The sequence below is a fragment of the Pelodiscus sinensis genome, chromosome 2 (assembly GCF_052426305.1).
Source record: "Pelodiscus sinensis isolate ZL-2025 chromosome 2, ASM5242630v1, whole genome shotgun sequence".
Lineage (NCBI taxonomy): Eukaryota > Metazoa > Chordata > Testudines > Trionychidae > Pelodiscus > Pelodiscus sinensis.
This window is the reverse complement of record NC_143053.1, coordinates 77,764,913-77,791,084: the sequence shown is the minus strand read 5'-3', so window position 1 is coordinate 77,791,084 and position 26,172 is coordinate 77,764,913. Positions and strand designations below refer to the sequence as shown.

General features: G+C 39.9%; 1 protein-coding gene across 7 annotated transcripts in view; it reads right to left on the bottom strand.

Moving 5' to 3' along the window:
• KCTD1 (potassium channel tetramerization domain containing 1) overlaps window positions 1-26,172 on the bottom strand; it is a 136,201-nt gene that overhangs the window by 65,617 nt on the left and 44,412 nt on the right. The window contains exon 1 of one of the 7 annotated variants that reach the window (XM_006127190.5): window positions 26,017-26,161. The exons of the other annotated variants lie outside the window; for them this stretch is intronic. The gene's annotated coding sequence lies outside the window, so the exon portion shown is untranslated. Of the gene's footprint in view, window positions 1-26,016; window positions 26,162-26,172 lie in introns of those variants that run through there. 7 annotated transcript variants of the gene reach the window in all.

Genomic DNA, 26,172 nt, shown 5'->3' with positions numbered 1-26,172 from the left:
ACACCTGGTAGCTACATTGAGAATTCCTGTAAAGAGCTCTTCACATGACCACAAGCAAGAGCAAGCTGCCTGGGAGTTTCTGTGGTAGAGGTGATCGCAGAGGGAATGGTAGCAGGGGGAATAGAACCAGTAGTGGCAGGGAGATCACATCATCAGCCACAGCCACCACCTTTGGAGCCAAAAGCTTTTAACAAGGGAAGTTCTACACTGGGAGGATCAAGAGACCCAGGAGAGAACACAGCAGCCATGAAATGCTTAAAGCAGTACCAGGTTTAAAGAAAACTAAAAGAATTGATCAAATCCCCAAAATTAGCTAAAGTGTGTAGGTATAAACTGGAGTCAACAGGTCATGTTTTCCATTGGTTTGTATGATAAAAGCAAGCCATTTTCTTCTGCCAAAAATCTGATGCCACTTGGTAGCTTTAGCTTAAGTATCTGAGGACCCATTTTCCTTTCCTTCTTGCTTGTTTGTATTATTCCTGTCTTGAGCTGAAAACTCAGCAGTAATAATAAATGGGGTTAGCCTGGCATTGATCTGTGTAACGGGGCCAAAGCTAGGACTGCCGGAAGCAAAATGTGATCAGTGAACTCTACTGTACCAAAGACTGACCTACAGCTTGTAATCTGGGCTAAGAATTCAGAGAAGCAGACTTGCTTCTCAGAACAAAGGATATTTCAAGCAGCACATTAGTAAGTGAAGAGTTTTTGGAACAGCAGATGGAGGACACACTAACCATTAAAAAAAACGAGTATATTTTACAAAGGTGACTACTAAATAATACAGGACACACACACTATCTTTCTCTGCCTTTCTGGTGCAGTGACAAAACACTAGGTCCACACTCCAAAGAAACAACATCATTACTCCACATCTCCGATAAATATCTTCAATAAATGAGCACAGAGCTGCAGGAGTTAAAGCAACTATTTCAAGTGCAGCATGTTTTACATTTTCATCTAATATTTTGTAGAATGAGGTAAAACAAATCTCAATCCTACAGACACAGCAGTCTTGTGTTCCCAAAAGGCAAGACCCCTTTTGTGATTACTAAAATTCAGTCAATACATTTTTAGAATGCAGGATTCCCACAATAGTTAGGAAACATGGGCCCAGATTAACGGGATTGTTTTGTGCCACGGTAGCGCAAAGCAGCTGGAGGACACAAGTGAATCTGGCTCTATGACCATCAAGTTTAATTAAAAATTACACATATGGTTTAGAAGACAATAAGTCTTATCACATCTGAGCTCAAGCCAACCAGGGTCATTCCAGGTCAGCATTTAGATAGAGAATAGAACGTATAGGCACTGCGCAATCTGTTCCTGGTGATTTAGTGGTGTTTTGTGTTAGCTATGATGTCAGAGCATGGGACATGTGGTTGTCACAACAGAGTGGAAATAGGCCAGTAGATTTATGAGCATTTACACCAATTAAACCAAAAGTTTTCTATGCACTTCTATGCTGAATGCACCTTTTGCCTTCTCCAAGTTGGGAACTCAGCACATAAGTGTCACTATTTAAATGGAAGCTTATCTAAAGGTCAGTACTCAGCTCTCTTCAAGGGAAAGAGACAACTAATTGAAGTTATGTTAAATGCGATGTTCCCTTAAGTGAATCACATTCTCCTCCAAGTTCAATGGCAAGACATTCAATGGCCCAATTTTGTGCAACTACATTTGAAACAATGTGACTCTAAATTACCACAGTCCAACTATTAATTGAAACAGTAATAGCAAAAGGCTTGGGCTCTTAAATATTTCATTATATAAAGTACATATCTATTTCATATTAATTCTCTAAGCTTTACATATGTAATGAACAGAGGGGTCAGACATACATTACACAAAAAACATATTAAGTCTAGTATTTTAACCTTCCAGTTTAACTGGTTTTCAGAAATATTCCAGGACACACATGAATCTACTGCAACATATGCCACTAAATTCATAGCCATATGCAACAAAACTAAATGCTATTTCTTCCCTTAATCCAACTATAAAGCTTGGGAGAGGGGAAGTGGGAAATGCACTATTAGTTCTGGGATTGCTTTCTTCTCTTTAACAAATGCTAATCATTAAGGAATGAAAGCTTCCAAATATCATTTGAACCCAGCTGCAAACAATGCAGCAATGTGTTTACTCAACAAGGCTGATCAAAATATTACTCAGAGTGAAATCATATGTTCTTTATATGGTAAATTCAGCATAGGATAATTTATCTTTAAAAGATTCACCTTAATCACACTAATCAATTTATAAATGTCCTTAGGAGGGAAATTTTGACAGCATATTGAATACCACTTATATTAAGTCTCAATCATGTAATATTGTAATACTGAACTGAAAATTAATGTTGTTTTAGAATAGTTTAACTCCTCTTCTGTTAGTTTAGAATTCTATGTTTCCCCATTGAATACTTACATTTATACAATCTTGTACAACTCCAGTTTAAAAGAATTAACAGCAAGACCTTCCCCCCCCCCATATACTTTTGCATTACATAATTATGTATGTAATGCAATGTGCAAGGGTTATCTCAGATTTAAAAAGTTGCCCTTAATTAGTTCTAACTAATGCTTTATCTGGATTTTTGAAACCACGAAAAACAGCACTTGAAGTTATACTACGAGCTGGTCTACACACAAATTTACACTGAAATAAGATCTTTTCTAATTCATCCTTCATTACTTCAATGCAAGTCTGTGCACACTTATTTCAGAATAAGTGAACCATACTTCTATTTACCTTACACTGATTCCTCCTCACACCCTCAAGATAAGGGCACATATTTGTGACAGACAATCCAATTAAATCTTTTAGTTTAATTCACTGTTGCAAATAAGTCACATCCAGAGATGGGAGGGGTGAAGGCGGGAGGAGATGCAATGCCATTAAAATTGTACTTATTCATCAATTTTAAGTGGAAAGAAGATTGGGAAAAATATAAATATGAAAATGTTTTGAAAGAACCTCAGACATTGTTCCCCTAACTAAAGATCTAGACCAAAGATCTCAAACTCCCAGCAATGGATGTTTGAGTGTAAACAACTAACCATTCAACCAATAAGTGAATTCTTATTGGTTAATGGTGTTGGTTACACTCAGCAAAGCCGCTTCCCTGGAGCTTGGTGGGCAGGGGAGGCTTTGCTTCTGGTGGGGGAGAGGGGAGGATTTCGCTGCAGGCTCTTCAGCATAAAGCTTAAATAAGCAGCTTCTGTGGTGGCAGAAGCCACAGGGAAGCAGAGCACAGTGGAGTGAATGCACTTGCCCAGTGTACACCACTTCCCTACAGCTCCTGTCACTGCAGGAAGTGCGGGATGAAGCATAATCACTGCCACCGTGCAGCACCAGATGCCCCAGTGATCCCCAAAAGCAATATCTTCAGGGATGGGAAGAGGATGGGTTGATGGTATGAAGAGGCAGCTTGGTAGCTGATAACCGATGCCCCGTCCCCTCTCCAGTCCACCAAGTATCCTGAACACAATCACTTCAGCTGGGGATGGCCTGTGGGCCAGGGCTGATCTGAACGGAAGACCATTTTGGGGCACCACTGAGATCCACAAGCTCCCTACTCAGCATTCACTTAACCCAACAGGCACTTGTATTTTCACGCTTTAAGTTTCCTAACCATTTAAGCTTCTGCCTCTGAACATATGCACTGCTACATCCTTCTAGGCATCCTAGGGCAACTTTCAAACCATGAGAAGACAGACACTTCTGATCCTGTCTGGTTTGCAAGACTTACTCTGGTCGGCATGCTCAGAGCATAGCTATTGGATTGGACCCCATTCAAAATCCAGGCAGCACTGCTGCCTCCCATATAGAACTTGTAGCTAAGTAGTTAGAGCACTTACCAAGTATGTGGGAGAGACAGGTTTAATCTCTCTTCCCCTGATGGGGAAAAAGATTTGAACATGGGTCTCTAACCTCTCAGGTAAGTACCTTAATGACTGGGCTACAGAACACATTTGTGTAAGCCTCTCCTGCTGAAACTGTTCTACTTTGGAGAAATACTAAAGGAGTCATTGGGCCAGAGAAAGAGAGACTAACTCTATAGTTTACTGTGTAGGTAAGCATTCACATGGGAAATGGTGGGGAAGCTACATGGAGTTCAAACCCCTCTGTTCCATGACCCATTATCTGAAGTTGGACAACTTCCACAAGAGAAACTGAGGGATGCCCCCCAACAGAATATCCCGTAGCCCAGTGGTTATGGTTCCTTTCCTAAGAAGTGGGAGACCACTCTTCAAGTCATGGCCTCATCAAGTAGGAGGAGGAGGAACAGAACTGGGTCTCCCACATGCCAGGAGAGTTCTCTAACAACCGGGCTAAAATTTTTAAGGTAGACACCTTAAAAATGTCTTGCAACAATGGCTTAGATTCTTACGGTGATACTCTAAAGTGATGTCTTCACTACACAGCTAAACAGGTGCTGCTGTAATTGATGCAGCAGCATTTATTTAGTACGTTTACTGAAGACATGCTAAATTGATGAAGGAACACTCTCCCATCAATTTCAGCATTCCGCTCCCCTGAGAAAAGTAAGGTAAACCATGGGATTCGGTCTTCTGTCAACACAGCTATAAGTGACTCTCGCTAGGTTGACTTCAGTTACGTTATTCATGTAACTACAATAGCGTAGCTTAGATTCCACTATTGCAGTAGTGCAGAACTGGTCTAAGAGAGGGATTCCTGACTGTGGATTGCAAGCAGACATAGCATGCTTCCATGCAACCCATATTTAGGTGCCTACCTCCATTGGAGGGGAAAGAATTACAACTCATCTCTCTCATCAGCACCTGCTATTGGCTAGTTTGGACAGCACAAGAAATACTAAGCAGCCTTTTGAGTATAGCACACAAGTTACTACCTCTTCCCATTCACTAAAGCAGGGATTTTCAAACTTGGGTTGTGGACCTGCTAGTGAAAGCCCCTGGTGGGCTCACGACACTTTGTTTACTTTAAAGCTCCGAAGTCACGAAGCCTCACAGCTCAAATTGGCTGGGGTTTGCGGTTTCTAGCCAAAGGGAGCTGCGGGAAGCGCCATCCTGTCTGCATTGCTTCCCACAGCTCTCCTTGGCTGGAAAGGGCAAACAGAAACCAATGGGAGCTGTGAGGCTCTGTGGCTGTGGAGCTTTAGAGTAAACGAAGTATTGTGGGCCTGCTAGGGGCTTTCCTTGGCCGATACGCAACCCAAGTTTGGAAACCTCCGCACTAGAGAGAGAGTCTAGGCACTTAACTCAGGCTGCGTGGATCCTACTGTTATTCCATTGATTTTTTAGGGGCCTAAAAGTTAGGTGTTAACACACTGAGCATTGCGATACCTCTGTTCCATTGTGGTTCTAAGAAACCAATTGTTGCAGGAATCCCAACAATTAAGCAATAAAAGAAATATTTTAAAATTGCAGAGGGCATGCTAATAAAATGGACAAGATAGGCATACACATTTTGCTATCTTAAAATGGGCTTGTGGCCTCTTTGTACAACAGACTATGCAAGTTGGAACACACCTACCTATTCTGTCAGAAGGCAAAAGCTGTGATTGAACAAGGCCGGGAATAAACATTAAGTATAGCAACACCTTTATATACAGTCTTTTATTTAATTCCTGAAACTTAAATAATCTGTGCATTACCCTGAGTTTCTTACCTGTAGGGAGGGAAGGCAATTTATATTATTAATGAGCAAACAAAATTAAGTTTACTTATTAAAAATCACGTCTGTATTACCCTTGTATTGGCATACCTATTGTATCAAAAAGGTATTACAGTGCTGTTATGACATCTTTAAAGAATTTATTTCCTGCTTTTAACCCTTTTGGAAGTTTGGATTCAGGGTCACCTGTACATCTTGAATGACAGAAAAAAACTAAACCTATTTGTTCTGTCTGTCTACTTTAAATACTTAAGACACCCCTTATTGTAGCATCTGAGCACCTCACGTTCTAGCCATATTCCTAAAAGAGAGGCCAGAATACTAGTGATAGTGAATGCATTACAAGCAATTTTTAAATTTGTTTGTTGTAATCAAATCAAAATATGAATTTTAAGATGCTAACTTGACTCCTCACAATCCAATCTGAAGGGGTGGGGGCCCACCAGTGTGGAAATATTGTACCTCTATTTTATCTGCATTTATGAAGACTCATTTACTTCTGCTCTAGAAGGAGTTGCATCTAGTCTTCCTCAGCTGGAAAGTTCGTGCCCAAGACAGTAATCAAAGGAGTGGAGTGAAAACTGCAAGGATTTTGGGGGCCAAGAGCACTCCCTCTAACACAAGACAAATCCCTAAATCCATTTGCCAATTAAATGATGAGCGAACAAAAAAAAAAAAGTTACTAAAATCAAGTCATTAATATTTCGGAGACTTCAAAACCCAAGAGCAGGGAGCCATGATTCATGTTTTTCAGTACTGCCATCGAAGAGTGGAAGGAAAGAGTTAAGATTTGGTCATTAGTCTTAGTCTTTTTTGGGGGGAGGGGATGGGGGTTAAGGAAAGGGAAAGAAAAAGAGAGAAAGAAAGTCTGCTGCTTTTTGAAGGGTGTCACACTGACAGTCCAGGAGACCATCAAAAGAACAAATACACCATGAGCAGAGCAAGTTTCCTCACACTGCTGTCAGTGTGCCTTGACCTGAAGGAACAGACCTTTAGGAATGAGTGTGGTTTATTCTCTATTCCCATTTAATCTTTTAACTCTGAGACTGCCATCAAGAGTGACAATTAGTGTCAGTTGTGGTTTTTTGTTGTAGCTTGTCCACTAGGAACTGAATGAAAACTACTCTTTTTCATGTACACCAAACAGCTTTCTGATCATGCCAATACAAATCTTAGATCACATGGTCTATTACCACTCCCAGTTCTATTTCCTGGTTCTAAGAAGGAACTACGACTTTAATCCTAAAACATTAAAAATAATGGATATACTACATTGCTCACTCTAGTGAGAAACAATATAGGACTCTTCCAGTTTTATAGCTTACTGTAAACATTTAAAACTTTATTTTCTTTCTACAGTGACACCCTATCATTTCGCTAAAACACAGTATAATTGTTTTACATTACTTTGCACACTATTGGCATATAGCTATCAACTTATAAGCATTGTTCAATTTATTACAAACAACAAATTTTTTAAACAACTTCATCTCAATTACACCTGTAAAATGAGAGAGTATGACTCCAAGTATTTTTGAACTATCTTTGCTTATGGTATGGAGGCAAGTGTGATTTATAATGGATTTTTATTATCGGCTACATGCCAGAGAAGGAGACCTCTCAGAACTGGAGATAAAAGGAGGGTTGGATCAGAGTTTTAAGAAAAGGTTTACAAATTAGTGGTTGGGGAAATAATTATATATATAGTAGTTACCCTTTTAAAATAATCAGTTTGATAATATTTTAATCAAAAATACCAGTGTAAAAATTGAAAACTAATACAGTAGTTTAATTCTAAGGCTCTGACTTTGTTTCTCAAAGTACAAATGATCAGAACTCTATATTTAATAATATCACATACCACTGAAGCATGCTAAGTTGCCACATACCATATAATTGAATGCACAATGAAAATAATGCCTTAAGACAGAATAGCTCAAATACAAGAGTTTCTAGACATATATGGATTAGAAAGAATGATTTAACAACATTAGCATTTCCACAAAAAGACACTGGAAGGCGTTTGACTTAAAAAAACCACACACACTAAGAAAGTTGCCTATCTTCCTTTCCCCTAAACCAGTGGTCCCTAAACTTTTTATGCATGAGATAAATTCAAAAAGTTAAGTGCAATCCAGGATCTACCTCAAATCCAAACACACTAGCCCCACCTCCCTCCCGCCCCTTCTCACTCCTTCCTCCATCCTCACTCACTTTTATCAAGCTGGGGGCACGGGTTTGGGGTGCAGGAGGGACTCAGGAATGGGGCTTAGGTATGGAATGCTGACTCCAGCTGGGCACCACTTGTCACAGGCAGCTTCTGGGTGGGAGTGCAAGTGGCTAAGGCAGGCTCATTCCTACCCTGACCCTGCACCACTCCCAAAAGCAGCCAGCGAACTCTCCATTCTTGCCCCCCTCTGCTCTGTGGAGATGGGGTACAGGGTGGAGAGAGAGAGAGAAACCCTGACAGCAGCACCCCTCTTCCTCCTCTTCCCCATGGCCTGCACAGCAAGCAGGAGGCTCCCAGGAGTGAGGGGCACCTCCAAGGCAGAAGGCAGGAGCAGCACAGCAGTGATGAGAGGGGCAGATAAAGTTCCAGCACTTGATAACCTCAAAGCCAAACCTGTCAGGATCACCTGACAAAGGTTCCAAGATCTACTAGTAGATCCCAATCTACTGGTTGGTGACCACTGCCCTAAATACATTGATTCCCCTCCATCCTGGCCTCCCATACAACCCCATTCACACAGAACAAGTGACTGAGAATTTGTTCAGCTCTCCACTCGGGAAGGAAAAAAAATAATCAGGAAGTCAACAACTGGGTTTTCAGAAATTTTACAAAGCAGTCTGGAGAGCAATGAAGTAGATCACCAATAGAGCAGTTAGGGAAAACATGTCTTTGACCAATTTCTTTATGGAATTTAAATTAGGTATGAAGGAGAAACTGACCTAGACACTGCTTCACAGGAGATATTTTGAGTAGTTTAAGGAAATTAGTTTACTGTGCTTAAAAAGTAAAAATAGTGTTACATTCCATGTAAACTATATTATTTAAATGTGATTTATTTTTCTTTGGGCACTAATTCAAGAGCCCAGATTCCACTTTGCAATAAAAATTTAATGGTGTTTCATTGGTTTAATCCCAACTTTATTTCAGGTGGTAGAAGACACTCCTTCAATCCCACTTTCACATGGACGACAGGAACCCAATATTTCAGTTGGTTTTATGACAGCATCTCTCTTAATGAGCTGCTTTGATAGCTGAAGGAAATAAATCAAGCAAAACATATTGCAGGTAATAAATTCACTGTTCTTTTTTATTTTCCTCTTATGCCTCTACCTTGAAGACAATGATTTGCTCTTCCTCCTCCCACACAACCTCATTACTTATCTCTAAATCTTCACACTTATGTTTTCAATCTCTGCCCAGGTTGTGACTGATTCACAACTTCTATTTGTTCTGGTCACCTCCCCCTATTATACTTTCACCTCCCACCGCATCATACTTGCACAGATACACCTACACATGGTGTTTGTCCATACCTGCTTTTACATTTTAGAGGGTGGACAATAACCAATTTTTTTGGACTCTACCAGTAAATTATCTCATTTAAAATAAAGAGGGTGGGGGATGGTGAAGGAAAAGCAGGAAGGAAATACAAAACCTCAGCCTTATTTACTGGATTTGTATACACATTCAAGGTTATTTTAGAGAAATGAGATTAGCATGGAGTCTACAGATTAGGGATGAAAACAACTAACCAACTAGTCCAGTGGTCCCCAACCATAGGGGGCGTGGCCGTTCACCTGCTGGGTGCCAGAGAGCAGGGACACTTGTGCGCCCAGGGCCGGCGCCCCCCCTCCAAGCGCCACACACCCAGAGCGCGGGCGGCCAATTCGCAGCACTCTCAGGGCAGGCGCTCACCGTGCGCCATGCGCCCGGGACCGGCTCCGGCACCATGCATGCGCCAAGTGCCCGGGGCCAGGCCAGCCCCAAGCACTTCGCGGGCACACACAAATGCCCCCGCGGGTGCCATGGCACCCGCGGGCACCGTGTTGGGGACCACTGAACTAGTCACTTCTCCCCCACTTGCTGCCTCTGTCACAAAGAGGTGGGGGGGGGGGAGGGACGAAGCCAGCTTAAGCCAGTTCTCCCTAGCTCCAACTCAGTGGGAGGGGGAAGGGGCGCAGCTTCAGCGTTCCATCTTTGTAATCCACAAGAGTCCCTGTTGGAGCTCTTATATATTTCAAAGCAGAAGCACCTGCACGGAGCCGGGGATCAGTGGGGTCTCCATGCTGGCTCCAGGTTCCACACAGCGTTCCAACTTCGAAATGTACAAGAGCCCTGCTGGGGTTCTTGTACATTTCAAAGGCAGAATGCTACACTAGCCCTTATCAACTAATCGAATAGTTGATGGAAATCCCATCAACTATTTGATTAGTTAGTTGAAATTTAACATCCCTACTACAGGTATGTCTATGCTGCATTTTAAAACCCATAGCAGCAAGTCTTCAAAGTCCCAAATCAACAGACTTGGGCTCACAAGGGATCACTCTATAGCACAGTGGGCAGAAGATGTGGGTCAGGCAATGAAGACCACTCCCCTCCCTGGGTTCCACTAGCCCAAGCCACAACTTCTACACTGCTGTTTATAGTGCTGTAGTATGAGCAGATCCTGGCTCTGAGATTGCACTACATTTTCAAACCCATGGTAGAAAGACATGTACATCCTAAGGACCTCAAGATTCAAGGCTGCAAGTTCCATAACCTTTAAGATGGTGTCAGAATTTGGGTCTACATTTGCAATTCTAATATTTGTTTGTGTGAAACAAAACAAAATAAAGATCATGCTCTTATAGAACTGCAGAAAGACAGCTAGACTTATTTTAAAAAAATGTATGTAATTGAAGTGGGCAAACATGACTGCTACATAGGAGGAGCAAGCACTGTACGTTGGAAAATAAGATGCCAGTGTCATGAAGTGAGTTTTTTGACCATAGCTATACTAGAAATTTGTGACTATTCCCATCTACCTATTAAATCTTAGCTGCAGATTTCCTAGCTTTGTTATTAAGGTCACTTACATCACAACCCACATGAACAACGTGTGAAAGAAACAGTCCCTGTTTTTTTTTTTTTTAAATGTCCTTGCTTCATGGTACTTTAAATATTTGAATAAGTGTGTCCGATCACCAAATTAGCAGTGGGAGTTGTGGATGGGTTTTTTTAAGCAATGATGTGAGCATAGTCTAGTGCAGCAGTTCTCAACCGCTGATCCATGGACTGATGCTGGTCTGTGAACCACTGGCTGCCGGACTGTAGCGGCTACCAGAGCTGAAGCTGGCTGTTCACGGGGGCTCAGCTCCAACAGCTGGGGTGGCTAATTTTGCCTGGTAGTGGCGCTGGCTCTGAAGCTGCAGTAGTAGGAGGCGGGGAAGGAGGCATCTTGCTCCCTCCTCCACCATCCCACCCAAGTAAGATGGCAGCCCAGCCTGGGATCCACGCTTCCCCCTTCTTGTCTCTACCCATGCAGACAAGAGACAACCTGCCTGGGGAGGGAGGAGGTGAGAAGGAGGGGGGAGCGTGCACGCCACCAACGACCGTTCCCCCTGCCCACGCAGCAGTAAAGGCCACGCTCCCTAGAGGGGGCAGCCTAGCTCTGGGGAGCGTGGGATGTGTTGGGGGTCAAAGGGTGTAGGGGAGTTGGTGAGGACGTGGTAGGGTCACGGAAAAAGAGGGTGTTAGCATGGACTGTCGGGGTCAGAGGTAAAAGGGCACAGTGCTTAAGGGAAGGAGTCAAAGGGTGTTTGGCAGCAAGGGGCTGCGTTGGGGCTAGACAGTCCAGCAATATTTTATTTGTATAATCAATAGGCAAATAAAAATGTTACTGATCCACCAGAAGTTTGTGAATGGGTTTTCCAATCGGTGGTATAAAAAAGGTTGGAAACCAGTGGTCTAGTGTACTATCGGAAACACGTTGAACCTCTCTAGTCCGATACTCCCTCGTCTGACAACCTTCATGGTCTGACATGATTTTAGTTAGCTGGATGTCCATTTATCATGGGTATGGCCAAGTTTCCCACAGTTCTATAAAGTTTGTTTACAGTCACCAGTCCTAGGTCTCAGTACTCTGTGCTGTTATTTAGCTCCGATTTACTCATAAATGTCTTGGAAGAGTCCAATGAACAGAAGTGTTGGTAATGCTGCTAGACAATATTAACCTCCCATGGTTCAGCAAATTCTCTGATTCAGCATTGGTCAGGTCCTGAGGGTGCTGGATTAGGGAGGTTCAACCTATACATCATTTACTGATGAAGTCTGTTCTCATGCAAGGGTAGAGAGCAGTTAATATGATAGCTCTATTCTCTTAATTAAACATCTTAAAGATTGTAGTAAGAACTGAAATAGTAAACATGACCTGCTGAAATTTTACAGTGAAATACTGTGCATCGCTAACAATTACTACAAATTCTGTGTTCAGTATTTCAGGTCTGGGACACCTTCTGTACTTCTGATACTGCATGTACCTATTAATAGTCAGGAAGTAAGTATATTTATAGAAATATAACATTACTGTAACTAATCATTTGTCTCATTTTATATTATAAAGTAACTGACCCATGTGCAGTCACCTTTTAAAAAGGGCTCCCCTTGGGTGTGTTACTAATCCCACATTACATTCATGAACTTTAAAAAAAAAAAAAAAAAAAAAAAAACACTCTTATTTCTACGATGTTCCTGTTCTTTGCCATTTACTTAAAGTATATTTTAGTTCCATACACCAGCATAATGCTTGGTTTAAATTATTGAATACTTTTCTATTAATATTCCATTTAGTAACATTTTTAAATTATGCAAATTTTTAGGCCCAAGCTACTTCATAACACCACATGGGTGATAGTCTACTTTAACAAATTGCATTGCTACTCAGATATGTCTGCTCCTAATATTTCTCTGATTTAGACATTTTTGCAAAACTCTGCAAAACTCTTAAGAACTAATGAAACAGATTATGTTTAAAGTTCTTACAGTGGGAACAGTCATAACAAATGCAATCCATGAGCGTCAAACTGTACCCAAGGCTCCTTTTGGAGCAAGATATCAATCAATACAATATATGACTAGACAACTGAATGTTTTAATCTGAGGAAGTATAGAAGTATATTTATTGGCCAGGTTAACAAAATTAAAAAGTGTTTTGTTTTTTAAATTATATTATTTATGCTGGATATCTAACAAATGTAATTTCTAAAGGTTATTGAAAAAATAAAATTAGGACTATTCTAAAAGCGTACTGAATACTTCACCACCACAAAGTACAAGCAAAACCAGCACAACCAACAACCTAGGACCAAGGGAAGGTAGCTTTCAGCCATGGGCAATCAGTGAAGGTAGGGCTAGGGGAGGCAAACCCCTAACCCCACCCCTTTGCTGAAATTCCACATCCCCACCACCACAGACTGGGGAGGAGGGCAGGTACGCACATGTGTGGCCAGCCTGCCCAGCTTGGAATACGGGGAGGGTTGGTGGCGTGTGGCTCCAGCCTCCCTAGCGAGGAGTACAGGGAGGGAGGATGCTGGGGGCAGCACCACTCTGCCCCCACAACGGCTATAATAGGCATGCTGGGGGCAGAGTGAGGAGGGGGGCTAGGCTGGCAGTTTGGGAAGGCAGTGCCTTCCGCCACATAGTATACCAGGCACCCATGCTTTCATTATATGTATATGAAGAGTCAGTTTAGAAGTTGTCTATTTACAAAAAAGTCCTTGGCTATACCACAAATACCACTTTGGATTACTGATCATTAAAAATCAAACTTGTGTTATCAAACCAGATCAAACCAGATTTCCTACTGCTAAAGGCAGTGACATAAAAAAGGTATTGAGAACAGAATAGTCAGTTTCATTTTTGTTTAAAATTAATATATGGAATGTACTTGAAAGCTCTGGTACTTGGGGACCATGTTACAATGCTTGGGTTGCAACCACTAATGGAAAATGTTCATTGGAAAGGTTTCCATTGGAATTATTAAAAAAATAAGCTCATGGAAACACTCACCCGCAGTATGACAAAAGCTTAGGTTTTACATTGCTTTAAGGACAATTTAGCTTTATAAGATCCCTTTAAGTCCTTGGTGTGCAACCAGTTGTGAAGCAGTAGCCACTATAGGTGGTTACTGCTATAGGGAACTACTCACACTCATCCAGCCAACTAGGAACATTCAGCCAGCGGCTAGTGTGTTGGACACCACCACTTTAAGTTAAAAAGATGACTTTTTCATCATCATCTTGCTGCCCCATTTTTGGTGGCTACTATTTGTTGAAACCTCGGAACATGTGTTCCATTAGTAACATAATACTCAATATAGAATCTCATTGTAAACTAAACATGTTCTCGTAAACAATAATGAAGGAAGGGTTAATATTTTAGGGTTTGCAACTTAGGAAGCCTGTGAAATAATATACAGAAAATAATTATGGGCCTGCTTCAGTGAGGTGTCCTTTTAGGGTAGGACATCACCAGCAAAACACATGCAGTAGTAACACTAACTAAAAGACAACAAAAATAAAAATGCAAGATACGTCAACGTAATGCTCCCATTTCCTTGGTAATTTAGCACATCACATTCAAGTCATTTTAGTTTTCACACTCCAAAACAATCTCTGCAAATCATCTTTTTTCTTCAAATTCTTTATAAAAGGACTGGTTATAAGCCTGCTATATGTTCTAGATCGCACACCCAGAAACACATTTTAAGCAAGACAGAAGATACACTATAATAAAATTCTTATACCAAGATCACAATCACAGTTTACCAAATCAACTATAAGCTAATAAAAATCTTTGAAAGAAGAGGTCTTACATCTATTAAAAACTTTTACAGTAAGAACATAAGAACATCCATACTGGGTCAGACCAAAGGTCCATCTAGCCCAGTATCCTGTCTGCCGACAGTGGCCAGCACCAGATGCCCAAGAGAGGGTGCACCGAAGACAATGATCAAGCAATTTGTCTCCTGCCATCCCTCTCCAGCCTCTGACAAACAGAGGCCAGGGACACCAATTCTATCCCCTGGCTAATAGCCTTTTACGGACCTAACCTCCAGGAAATTGTCTAACTTCTCTTTAAACTCTGTTATAGTCCTAGCCTTCACAGCCTCCTCTGGCAAGGAGTTCCACAGGTTGACTACGCACTGTGTGAAGAAGAACTTTCTTTTATTAGTTTTAAATCTGCTACCCATTAATTTCATTTGGTGTCCTCTAGTTCTTCTATTATGGGAACTAATAATTAACTTTTCTTTATCCGCCCTCACCACACCACTCATGATTTTATAGACCTCTATCATATCTCCCCTCAGTCTCCTTTTCTAAACTGAAAAGTCCCAGTCGTTTTAACCTCTCCTCACATGGGACTCGTTCCAAACCCCTAATCATTTTAGTTGTCCTTTTCTGAACCCTTTCCAAGGCCAAAATATCTTTTTTGAGGTGAGGAGACCACATCTGTACACAGTATTCAAGATGTGGGAGTACCATAATTTTTTTCAGGAACAGTAAGATATTCTGGGTCTTATTGTCTATCCCTTTCTTAATAATTCCTAGCATCCTATTCGCCTTTTTGATCACCGCTGCACACTGTGTGGAAGTTTTCAGAGAACTGTCCACGATAAATCCAAGATCTCTTTCCTGATTTGTCATAGCCATGTTAGTCCCCATCATACTGTACGTATAGTTGGGGTTATTTTTCCCGGTGTGCATTACTTTACACTTATCCACATTAAATTTCATTTGCCATTTTGTTGCCCAATCACTCAGTTTGGTGAGATCTTCTTGGAGTTCCTCACAGTCTGCTTCTGTCTTGACTATCCTAAACAGTTTGGTATCATCTGCAAACTTTACTACCTCACTGCTTACCCCTTTCTCCAGATCATTTATGAATAAGTTGAAGAGGATTGGTCCCAGGACTGACCCTTGGGGGACACCACTAGTTACCCCTCTCCACTCTGAAAATTTACCATTTATTCTTATCCTTTGTTTTCTGTCTTTTAACCAGTTCTCAATCCAAGAAAGGACCTTCCTTCTTATCCCATGGCAATGTAATTTACACAAGAGCCTTTGGTGAGGGACCTTGTTAAAGGCTCTCTGAAAATCTAAGTATACTGTATCTACTGGATCTCCCTTGTCTGCATGTTCGTTAACCCCTTCAAAGAACTCTAATAGATTAGTAAAACAGGATTTCCCTTTACAGAAGCCATGTTGACTTTTGTCCAACAAATTATGTTCTTCTACATGCTTCACAATTTTATTCTTTACTATTGTTTCGACTAATTTGCCCGGTACTGAAGTTAGACTTACCGGTCTGTAATTGCCAGGATCACCTCTAGAGCCCTTTTTAAATATTGGTGTCACATTAGGTACGGAAACCGATTTAAAGGATAGGTTACAAACCGCAGATAATAGTTCAGCAATTTCCAATTTGAGTTCTTTTAGAACCCTTGGATGAATGCCTTCTGGTCCCAGAGATTTGTTAACATTAAATTTTTCTATTTGTTCCAAAACCTCCTCTAATGACACTTCAATCCGGGACAGTTCCTCAGATTCATCACCCACAGAGGACGGTGCAGATTTGGGAATCTCCCTAACGTCCTCAACCGTGAAGACTGAAGCAAAGAAATCATTTAGTTTATCTGCAATGGCTTTATCATTCTTGATTATTCCTTTTATATCTCGATCATCTAGGGGACCCACAGGTTCTTTAGCAGGCTTCCTGCTTCTAGTAGCATTTCTAAGCAAATGATGTGCAATGACTGGCACGTTCATCAGTGATAGGCACAGAGAAAAACCCTTAATTTTCCATAACATAGTAAATATTCATAAAGTTCAAGAGCTGAATTAGAGACAGAGGAGAATCCTTAAACAGGTAACTAATTTGCACATATTTTGCATGTATGTGTCATTCAATGCCTTTGATTTTATGACCTGTGGGTTTGCCTATTATAATAGCTAAGCTTCCATCTGCAGTTTTCATCTCATCTACAGAAATACCAATACTAGATGCCACCTCCCCAAAGCAGGTTTCCTTCTAATTATGCATCAAGACTGTATGTGATAATTACACATTGCTCATTAGAAAAGTAGCTATTTGTCCCTTATTAAGGTGGCAAAGGAAGAAACAAAATTACTTATCTTGTATTTGAAATACAACTAAGGCTGAGGGAAAGGAAAATTAGATGTAAAAAATAACCCAAACCAATCTCCCAAGCAAATTATCTCAACCATAAAGTTCTTGTCAACAATGAAAAGTGAAGTACTGTGCTTAGGCACAGGTCTGGAAACAGTCAGAAAGGCTAATCACATTACAATCCACATCCAACAAAACAAAACCTAGGACAGGAAGCTCAGAGCTTTCAACGTCTCTCTCAGATTCTCTCTCTCTCTATAACCCTAACCTAACACCTAGTAATGTATTCACTGATGCAAGGGGTATCACTAATAGAGACATTCCCAGGTGTAGAAGATGTTTTTGATAACCCTTAACTACCACAACAGATACTCATATGCATATACAGCATGCTAATGGAATTAGATGCCCCCAATCAATAACTCAAACCACAGCTAGACAACATAGAATGCTAGCCATTCAAGATTCTAATATTCTTTAGCCTACCTCTCATGACTGAACAACAAAAATACGACAACCTGTTCTTCAGTGAGGCCCACTGTGCTTTGTTGCATTTTAAGCCACAAGGTAAGAGCATATATTACACAAAGTAAACACACGCAAAGACAGGATAGGTTGAACCTCACTAGTCTAGCACCCTCGGAACCTAACCAGAGCCGAACAACGAGAGGTCATTATCATCTAACAGCATTACCAATATTTCCATTGCTTACTGAGCTCTTAGACAGCATAGAACACGGAACCAGGACTGGTGACTAAACAAACTTTATGGGACCATGGGAAACTCGGCCACATCCATGATAAGTGCACATCTGGCTAATTAAAATCATGCCAGACTACAGATGTTTTTGGATCAGAAAAATGCCTGACCAGAGAGGTTCAACCTGTACAAACATACTGATTCAAAGGCACTGAAAGTTAGAGAAATCCTCCTTGGAATTTCTCCACAAACTCTTAGGGATTCTGAATGCACAAGAATGAGCATGCACAGATTAAACATCAACATCTTACAACATGTTGAGATATTAGAAGCAGAAGAACAAATTACATGGATTCTCACAGAAACTGTAGTTTAGTCTCCACATGCATAAGTAGTAGCATGAGTACTAGCAGGAGGAGAAGGGAGTAGATGACATATCTTACTAGGGAAAGGTAAAAAACCATAAATTGCCTTCCATATGAACCTTCGCATTTTGTCCACCATCTGGAGTGCCTGTCTGAGGTCAGTGCTTCTCCAAACAAATCACTCCTAACTTTGGAACCCACCTCCACTTTGTAGGATCAGTAGGAGAAGATACCACTTATCCCTGACCAGTGTTGCTGCTCGTTGTTGAAAAACTACACTCAAATCTTCTTCCCTAGCCTTCAAGCCATCCTGAGAGGAGACTGGAAAGAAGATAATTGTTTCACTCCTGTATCACTTGAGGATTTTGGGGTTCAAACCTCCCCACCAATCACAGAGTTTTATTTTTCTATACTCAAGAGTTCTCCAGCAGAAGCAGCCAGAAAACACAGAAATATCATCAATTTCACAGAGTCAGATCTAGTATCAGCAGGGAAGCAAGTTCCCTTCCTCCAAAGCTACGTGCCACAGTATTTTCTTTTAATAAATAAAATATTATATAGAATATGACAGCTCTTCTTACTGAGAGGAAATAAAGTGTGTCTAATTAGTAATTTAAACCTAAAAGATAAATGCACGTAGTTTGTATTTATTTTTTAGAAAGAGGATCTGCAATTGAAATAAATATGCAATGTGAGACTTTACTTCATAAACATATGAAAACAGTTAACACGATTCATAAACACAGAATTTCTATTAAAATGCACCCGTCTTGATTATAAAAATGCACAGCTGCAAATTGGTATGCATATTTCTTTGCATGCATGTGCCAGTGCATACAACAAGCACTATATCATGGGACTCAAAGTTTAGTGGAAAGTTATGTTTCTCATATATAGAAAAGAAGTTCAGTTATTTCTAATTCTAAAAATGGCATTAAAACATATTAAAGATACTTGCATTCATTAACAATTAAGTGCTTGGAACATCTGAAATTTTCAGATTAATTTGAGTTGGCAGAGTGCAAAGACACATACAAGGTTGTAAAAACGTGAAAGGGCTGTTTTTCCATATGGATGACTGAAAAACAACCAAATGGGATTGTATTTCATGTCTGCCCATTATTACCCCAAAGTTACATTTAGATAGCATCATCATAAAAAAAAATCCTCAGGAAAAGAGTGCCCTCATTCTCAGAATTATATATGTTTGCGATAACTAAAATCTATTTTATATCAGACAATTGTCACTGACTTTTTCATTGAATCCAAAACATGAGGTACATAAACAAATTAACTGGCACAAAGATATTTGTTGCCATATCCTTAATGATATGGAGGAAAAGGAGGAAGGCATGTGTGCTTCTGAAACAAAAGAAAGGCAAAAAAGGACACCTGGAAGAGAGATGATGAACAAAAGATCTTCTAAAGTGACTGAAAATCTACAACATAGCTAATTAGGTTCCAGCTTCTAACACAATAGTGGGCGTACCATGGTCTGTTATCACATATATAGCCAAGGGCACCAGACAATACAACCCCACATTCAATTTAATTAGAGCCCATGGCTTTTGCAATAGTGGTGTGTTTCAAAGGGTTTAAGCACTCATTTATTTCTGGACCAACATGAAATAAGGCAGCTCACTGTCATACAGACTCACCAATTAGACTGAACAGTTTGTGATCTCTTGCTCTCTGGAAGGAGAACAGTGTGCAAGGAGAAGCCTTTTACAGCACAATCCCACAAGCTTTTTAAAAAGCTTTCAGCTTCCTGTAACATTAAAAGTTTGTGCATTTCAGCTTTGATGTTCATAGAACAAGAGTACTGACTTAATCATTTCAGATTTTGTAGAATACTAAAAAAAGCTTTGTCGATGCAACACTCCAGTCGTGATGCTCTTTTCTTTCCTTGATTGCATCAAAAAGGTCATCTCTGATATATACAAAATTGATTTCTTGTTGCTTCCTATCAAAGCTTTTTGAAGGCTTGCCCCGTGAAAGTCTACAATAGTTCATTTTGACCAAGTGGCATGATGCAATTAGCAGAAAACTCTGGTCTACTCCTCATCAGTAACTCATATTTTTAATAAAAACAGAAGTTCTAGGAGGAAAATACACAAAATGAACCAGAGAATTAGCTAGTTTGTTCCACCCAAATCCAATAATACCCATATAAATAAGATTATCTACACAAATACTGTGGGGTAAAATAACTTGAAAGGACAAAAAAAAAATCTACAACTAAATACACAAATAAAAATCACATTCATGGCCAATTTTTTCAAGGATACATTTCTGACTAATGTTTTAAAAAGTTGAAAGAAAACAAATACACAAGATATTTAAGCCAAAAGGATTTGGGAAAAGGAAAAACACAAATGGACTGTTGAATAAACTGACAGATTTGTCAAACGCGAACAGAATAACTATTGCCTTTAAAAAAAAAACCCACACACACTAACCTAATCTCTCTTCTGCCACCCAGGCACTAGAACACAATATTTGTTTTAAGAAACAATCACATTCATGTCCAACTCTCTCCTGCTTATAAGGAACATAATCCAGAATTTTAAAAGTGACATGCGAACAATGTAGAAAAAGAGCATAATCTGTTTTTTTACGTACTGTTGTTTCAGACAACACTTTAATTACTGAAACTGAAGTCAGCAATATATAGGTTGAAACCCTAACCCAAATGCAGTCAACAGGAATTTTGTCACTTACTGTAGTGAGGTCAGGATTCCAACCACTTTTTCTTCACCTCTAATGTTTACCCTCTTCTTTATTTTGATTATTTGTGACACTCCCATTAACATTAAGCACTCTCTCCTATTTGTGTGGGCCTTTCCACCTAACAGGAGATAGGAAAACCTAGTTTAAAAAGGCAACTCAGAGATAAGTATAGTATCTAACACTACTTTTAGCATCATGTTCTAAAATTTCCAAGATTTCAAACCAAACAAATACGGGATTTAGTTCTAAGCAGTGATCATCTGTTCAACCAAGAGGGTGATGCCAATTAGGTTAAAGCAGATCCAGTTCTAACACTGAGACACACCTACATACCAACATGCTTGTCACCCTTTGCCCTGTTTTTGTGTTCCTCTCTTTGAGGCATGAATCTTGTCTCTTTTTGTATAAAGCAACGCCTTGATTCCTAGTCTCAGTGTGCTACGCACAATACAAACACATACAAAAGCAAGGGCCCTGCTCTGAAGAGCCTACAAACTAAGTAATGTTATCATTTTATATGCTTCTACTAGCACACAGCACAATGAGGCTTTGGTATTACCATGTACAAACACAAATTTTAAATAGAACAGAATTCTTTATTTTATACAATGTTATATTTCTAGTGTGAAGAATTAAACCAAATAGAATGATTCATTTTTTAGTAAGAACCTATCTCCCCCTCCCTCAACACACACACAGACCTGTCAGCAGTGTCTGCTGTAGAGATGTAATCGACCAGTTGACTAGTCCAGTGTTTCTTTTTTTTAATAAAGTACCCCTTTAAAAAATATATAAGTACTCCCAGTACCTACAGTTTTCAGAGAATTTTTTTTCCACCATTGCAACACATTTGTTTAAACAACTTAATTGTAGCTGGGTGGGCAATTACATTTTTGGGCGTAAAAAGTACAAAAATAAAGCAGCACTGTAAAACTTAAAACAAAAATTCAGTTCTCCAAATTTCAGTTGTGTTGACGTACCTCCCAGACTATTATCGAGTACCCTTGAGGCTTATCAGGCAGTCGAGTCACTATTCAACTAGTTGATTGCCTTGCCTGTATCAGAAGCAAGGGGTGGGGGGAAGCAGGATCCGCTGCTGGGGAGAGGCAGCTTAAAAGGAGGTGGAGGCAGAGGCGCTGCAGGGAACAGCTCAAGCGGGAACTCAAGCAGTCCCCTCTCGCCCCAGTTCCCACTGCACCTCTGCCTCTGAAATGTAGTAAGAACCCCATGGGGCTCTTGCTATATTTCAAAAGCAGAGGCGCAGCTGGGATAGTGAGTGCCCCACCTTCCCCTTATCGACTAATCGAGCAGTCGATGGAACTTCCATCGACTACTCAATTAGCTGGTTAATCAAAAGTTAACATCCCTAGTATTCTGCATTCTGAACGAGATCATGTTTCCCCCGCCCCTTACAAAACTTGAAATCAGAACCAGCAAATTCTGTCAAGATATGGCTTTTACTTGAAGCATTTAAAGCAATGACAACTCAGTGTTCCATAACAAAAAGTTGACCTGAGTTTCAAGTTTGAAAAGCTGATGAATACTTGCAACCGAGTGATGACAAATAAAAACACTAATGTGATGTATGCCATCAAGTGCCAGCAATGGCCTTCTGCCATGTATATTGGCCAAACTGGACAGTCTCTGCGCCAACGGATAAATGGACAAACCACACATCAGGACTGGTAACACATAAATCTGTAGGGGAACATTTTAACCTCCCTGGGTAGTCAATATTAGATTTAAAAGCAGCCATTCTTCTACAAAAGAAATTGATCACCCCATTACAGAAAGAGACATCTGAACTTGAGTTCATTTACAAGCTCAACACTATCAACTTAGGCTTGAATAAATGTCTTAACTGGTTAAGTCATGATAAAGGCCATTTGATATTTGCATTTCCACGTAACATGCTATGAATGAGACACATCTAACCTAACTTAATTAGCTTCATTAATACTGGTCCTACAACTGACAGGCAGCTTCTTTTACAATTCTGCAATTTCCTCTCTAACTCATCAGATGAAGTAGGTTTTATCCATGAAAGCTCATGGCCTAATAAATTTGTTAGTCTATAAGATACCACAGGACTCCTCGTTATTTTTAAATAAAAACACTGCTCATGCTTTAACTACTATATTAAAATATAAAACGTACCAAACATACTTATAGAATTATTCAGAAGTTATCTAGTACACAACTGTAGCAGAAGCTTTTTCTGAAACTATGGATTTTTTTCCCCTTAGGCAGAAGCCAATCTGTTTTCTTTTGGCTATTATAACCACGCAATGTTCAGTATGTATCAAGTCTATAAATCTCAACAGCTACCACATTGTGACTTTAAAAGCTTAAACTTCACTTATTATTCATCCTTCAATAATACTAGAGATGAACAACAGCTAAATTACATCCCTCTGTCATCAACTTCAGCTGAAGTACTGTTGTCAGTGGCAGGAAAATTGCTACACTTCAGAGCAAATAAGGATTGAAGTGAAGGTGGCGGCACGACGGTACAGTACTGTATGTTTAAAATACACTGTATAATGTCTCTCAGGACTGCAACCTAAAGCAATAGCTGGATCAAAATGTGTCAAGATGAACACTTAATGTATCTTTCCCTGGCTCAGAAGAAAGCTCCTACAGCAGTTCCGCAAAGAGAATGCTAAAAGACATCTCAGAAGACAAGGCAGCAATGATAATCTTAAAATTAATACCCTTGCTCAATCCCTGAACACATTTAGAGGCAGTAGCCTATGCAAGTTAAATAAATCCAGCTTAGAACTTTTGTTTCACTCTTTTTATACCTCACTTAAAGTCACAGCTAAGAAAAACGTACGTATTCACAGTGTAAACACACAGTGTAAGCCAGTTTTCATGATGGACCAGATTCTGCAACTTAGTCACACTGAATCATACCTTAGGCCATTAAGGATGCAGAATCTGTCCCTTTACAAATAAACTCATAATAAAGGTCAATAAAAAACAGTCTGCAATTGTCAAATTGACAAATATAACAGACTTCTTGGTAACAACGGACTTCAGTGTCACATTGCTTGAGGAGATCCACGCAGTTAATAAGGCCTAGAAAGTCTTTTTATATAAGCAATAATGATGAAGAGCCAGGGCATTTCCTGGGAATTGATGACCAGCTGGGAGACATAATGGCTCAAGGCAATGCCTCAGGCCATTAATCCAATCCAGTCATTAATTTCCCCAGGAAATGCCCTGGACCTCCATCATTATAGCTATTATAAAAAGGAGGAAAAGTTTAACATTGACTTTCAATTTATAATAAAAAAACCACTATCCCATATTTATAAAGCAAAGATACTCTCACTCTGTGATATGTTCTATTAGAAAAAAATGCAGACACTACTGATGCTAGAATGAGCAGTTAAACCTTCTTCTCTCCCTTCCCTCCCCTCCCCCTAAAAAAACCTATCAGTAAGATGAGGATTTAAACTAAGCAAATCCTTAAGTAAAGAAAGCAAGATGAGTCTTCTTCTGAAGTGAGAGTTTAGTTTATTCACCATTAGATGAACTAAGCAAAGCTGAATTGGATGTTCCCATATAATTACTTCAAAATTGACAGCAACATTATCATTGAGTGCTCATTTTCTTTCTTGACAAACAAGAAAGAAAACACCCTGTGTATCTTAACATGTCTTAATAGCTTGGCTTTTTGTCTGTAATTGTCAGTACATACAGCACTTACACTTCTCCTTAGTTCAGCTTTATGTAAGAATTACTATAAGCAGTAGAAAATTTCAAGGTACATTAACTAAGATGAACAAAGTGGCCTATCTTGATAAAAGCATGTCTATTTGTTCACGTGTCTGTCACGCTCAGTTGCCTTATTCCCTTTGTCTCTTCCTTACTCATGTGCACTCAACTCTTCTAAACTAGAATACCTGTAAAGTTTTAAAATTTCTTTCCAAGTCATAAGCCAATGAACAGGTAAGTTTAGGGTTAAAAATACAGGGAAGGGAGTTAGCTTGTATCTGAAATAAGCAGATAGAACAAAAACACTATCTGTTCATAATCAACCCTCTAAGCACCAGATATACACAGCAGGAGATCAAACCACAATACTCCACTCAAATGACCAAAATCTCCCACCAGTAAGAGGTCACATGTATTTTTGACAACATAAATACTATAGCCATTCAGATTCTTTTTTCAATTAGCCTTCGGGCTGGCTGATTAGCTGGCAAACTCGGTTTGAAAGGGTCAGTTTGTCCAGAACTGGTATTTCCACTTTGGAAACTGCTCAGGCATGTCATATACCTGTGTTCACTGAACAGTGCTCTTTCAGGACTATGTCTGAAGTTATTGCTTGACACCAGAATGTCAGAGGGTTTCTGTAATCACCTACTGCAGATAGCATTAGAAGTATTGCCTGAAACACAGTATTTTATGGTATGCAACATAACTGCTGAAAGTTTTACTGATTCTGGACACCTAATTCCAACTCAACAAAAAAAATATTCTTCCTCATGTTTTTTTAATTAAGTAACTTTGGGTTTAAACTCATCCCAAAAAACCCTAAACTCAACAGATAAAGATTAGGAGGAGGGAAAGCATGTGTGTAGGTGGGAGGGCTATTGATGCATATACCAAAACCTATGCAGTAGTTTTGACAAGACTACTTACTTTGCTTACATGAAACATACCTACCCAACCTGATCTCATTCCACAGTTACACTATGCCTAACTCAAGGAATTATACTATTATTATATATTTTGACATTGTGAGATATTGTCTATGTTGACACTATGGTAACTAATGCAACTGTGCAACCAAAGCCAATTTACTTTTTTAAAAATAAGGGTAACTAGGATACAGCACTATTGTAATAAACAAACACAAGATTAAGGCAATTGTCACATTAGCTCTCTTGCTAACCCTCTCAGATTAAAAGTACACCCTCCTTACTAAGGTGTAACTGAGTATTTTCTTGGCTGTTTCCTGCATTTATGAGATTTAAACAGCTTATTACATGGAGAACACTAGGTAATGTTACTTATCTTCCAAATTCTTATCTAATAGTTTCACTTGATTCACATAACTCTCAAGGCTACAGCAAAAAGAAAGCAGGCCCTTGGATAGTCCAGTTAGTAATCCTATTGTTCTGGGAACACAACTCTAAGCTTTTTGCTTAGTAGTGGTTTGGGATTTCATACCTCCTTCCTCTCACCAGGAAAGATGATTAAATCTAAGCTTGCTGTTAAGTCACAGAGAGCCCAAACTTGCAGCTAACACCAGAAATCAGGGATCAGCGCAATTACTTGTTAAAGAGCTAGGAGAGCACAGAAGTTTAGTAACTTGCAGCAGAATTATTTCATGCCTGTACAGTGAGACTGGCACTAGAGGGCCAAAAAGGCAGCACCTGCCTGTCTGAAGTGTGGCAACTCTGCTGCTCCCAGGGTGTGCAGTGTGCTTTGGTCCTTGCAAAGGGGGCTGGTGTTGGCTGGAGCAGGCGGGGGGAGGGTTTGGGAAGCGAAGGAGGGGTTGTGTATAGAGATGGGTCGGGTTTTCTTGTTAC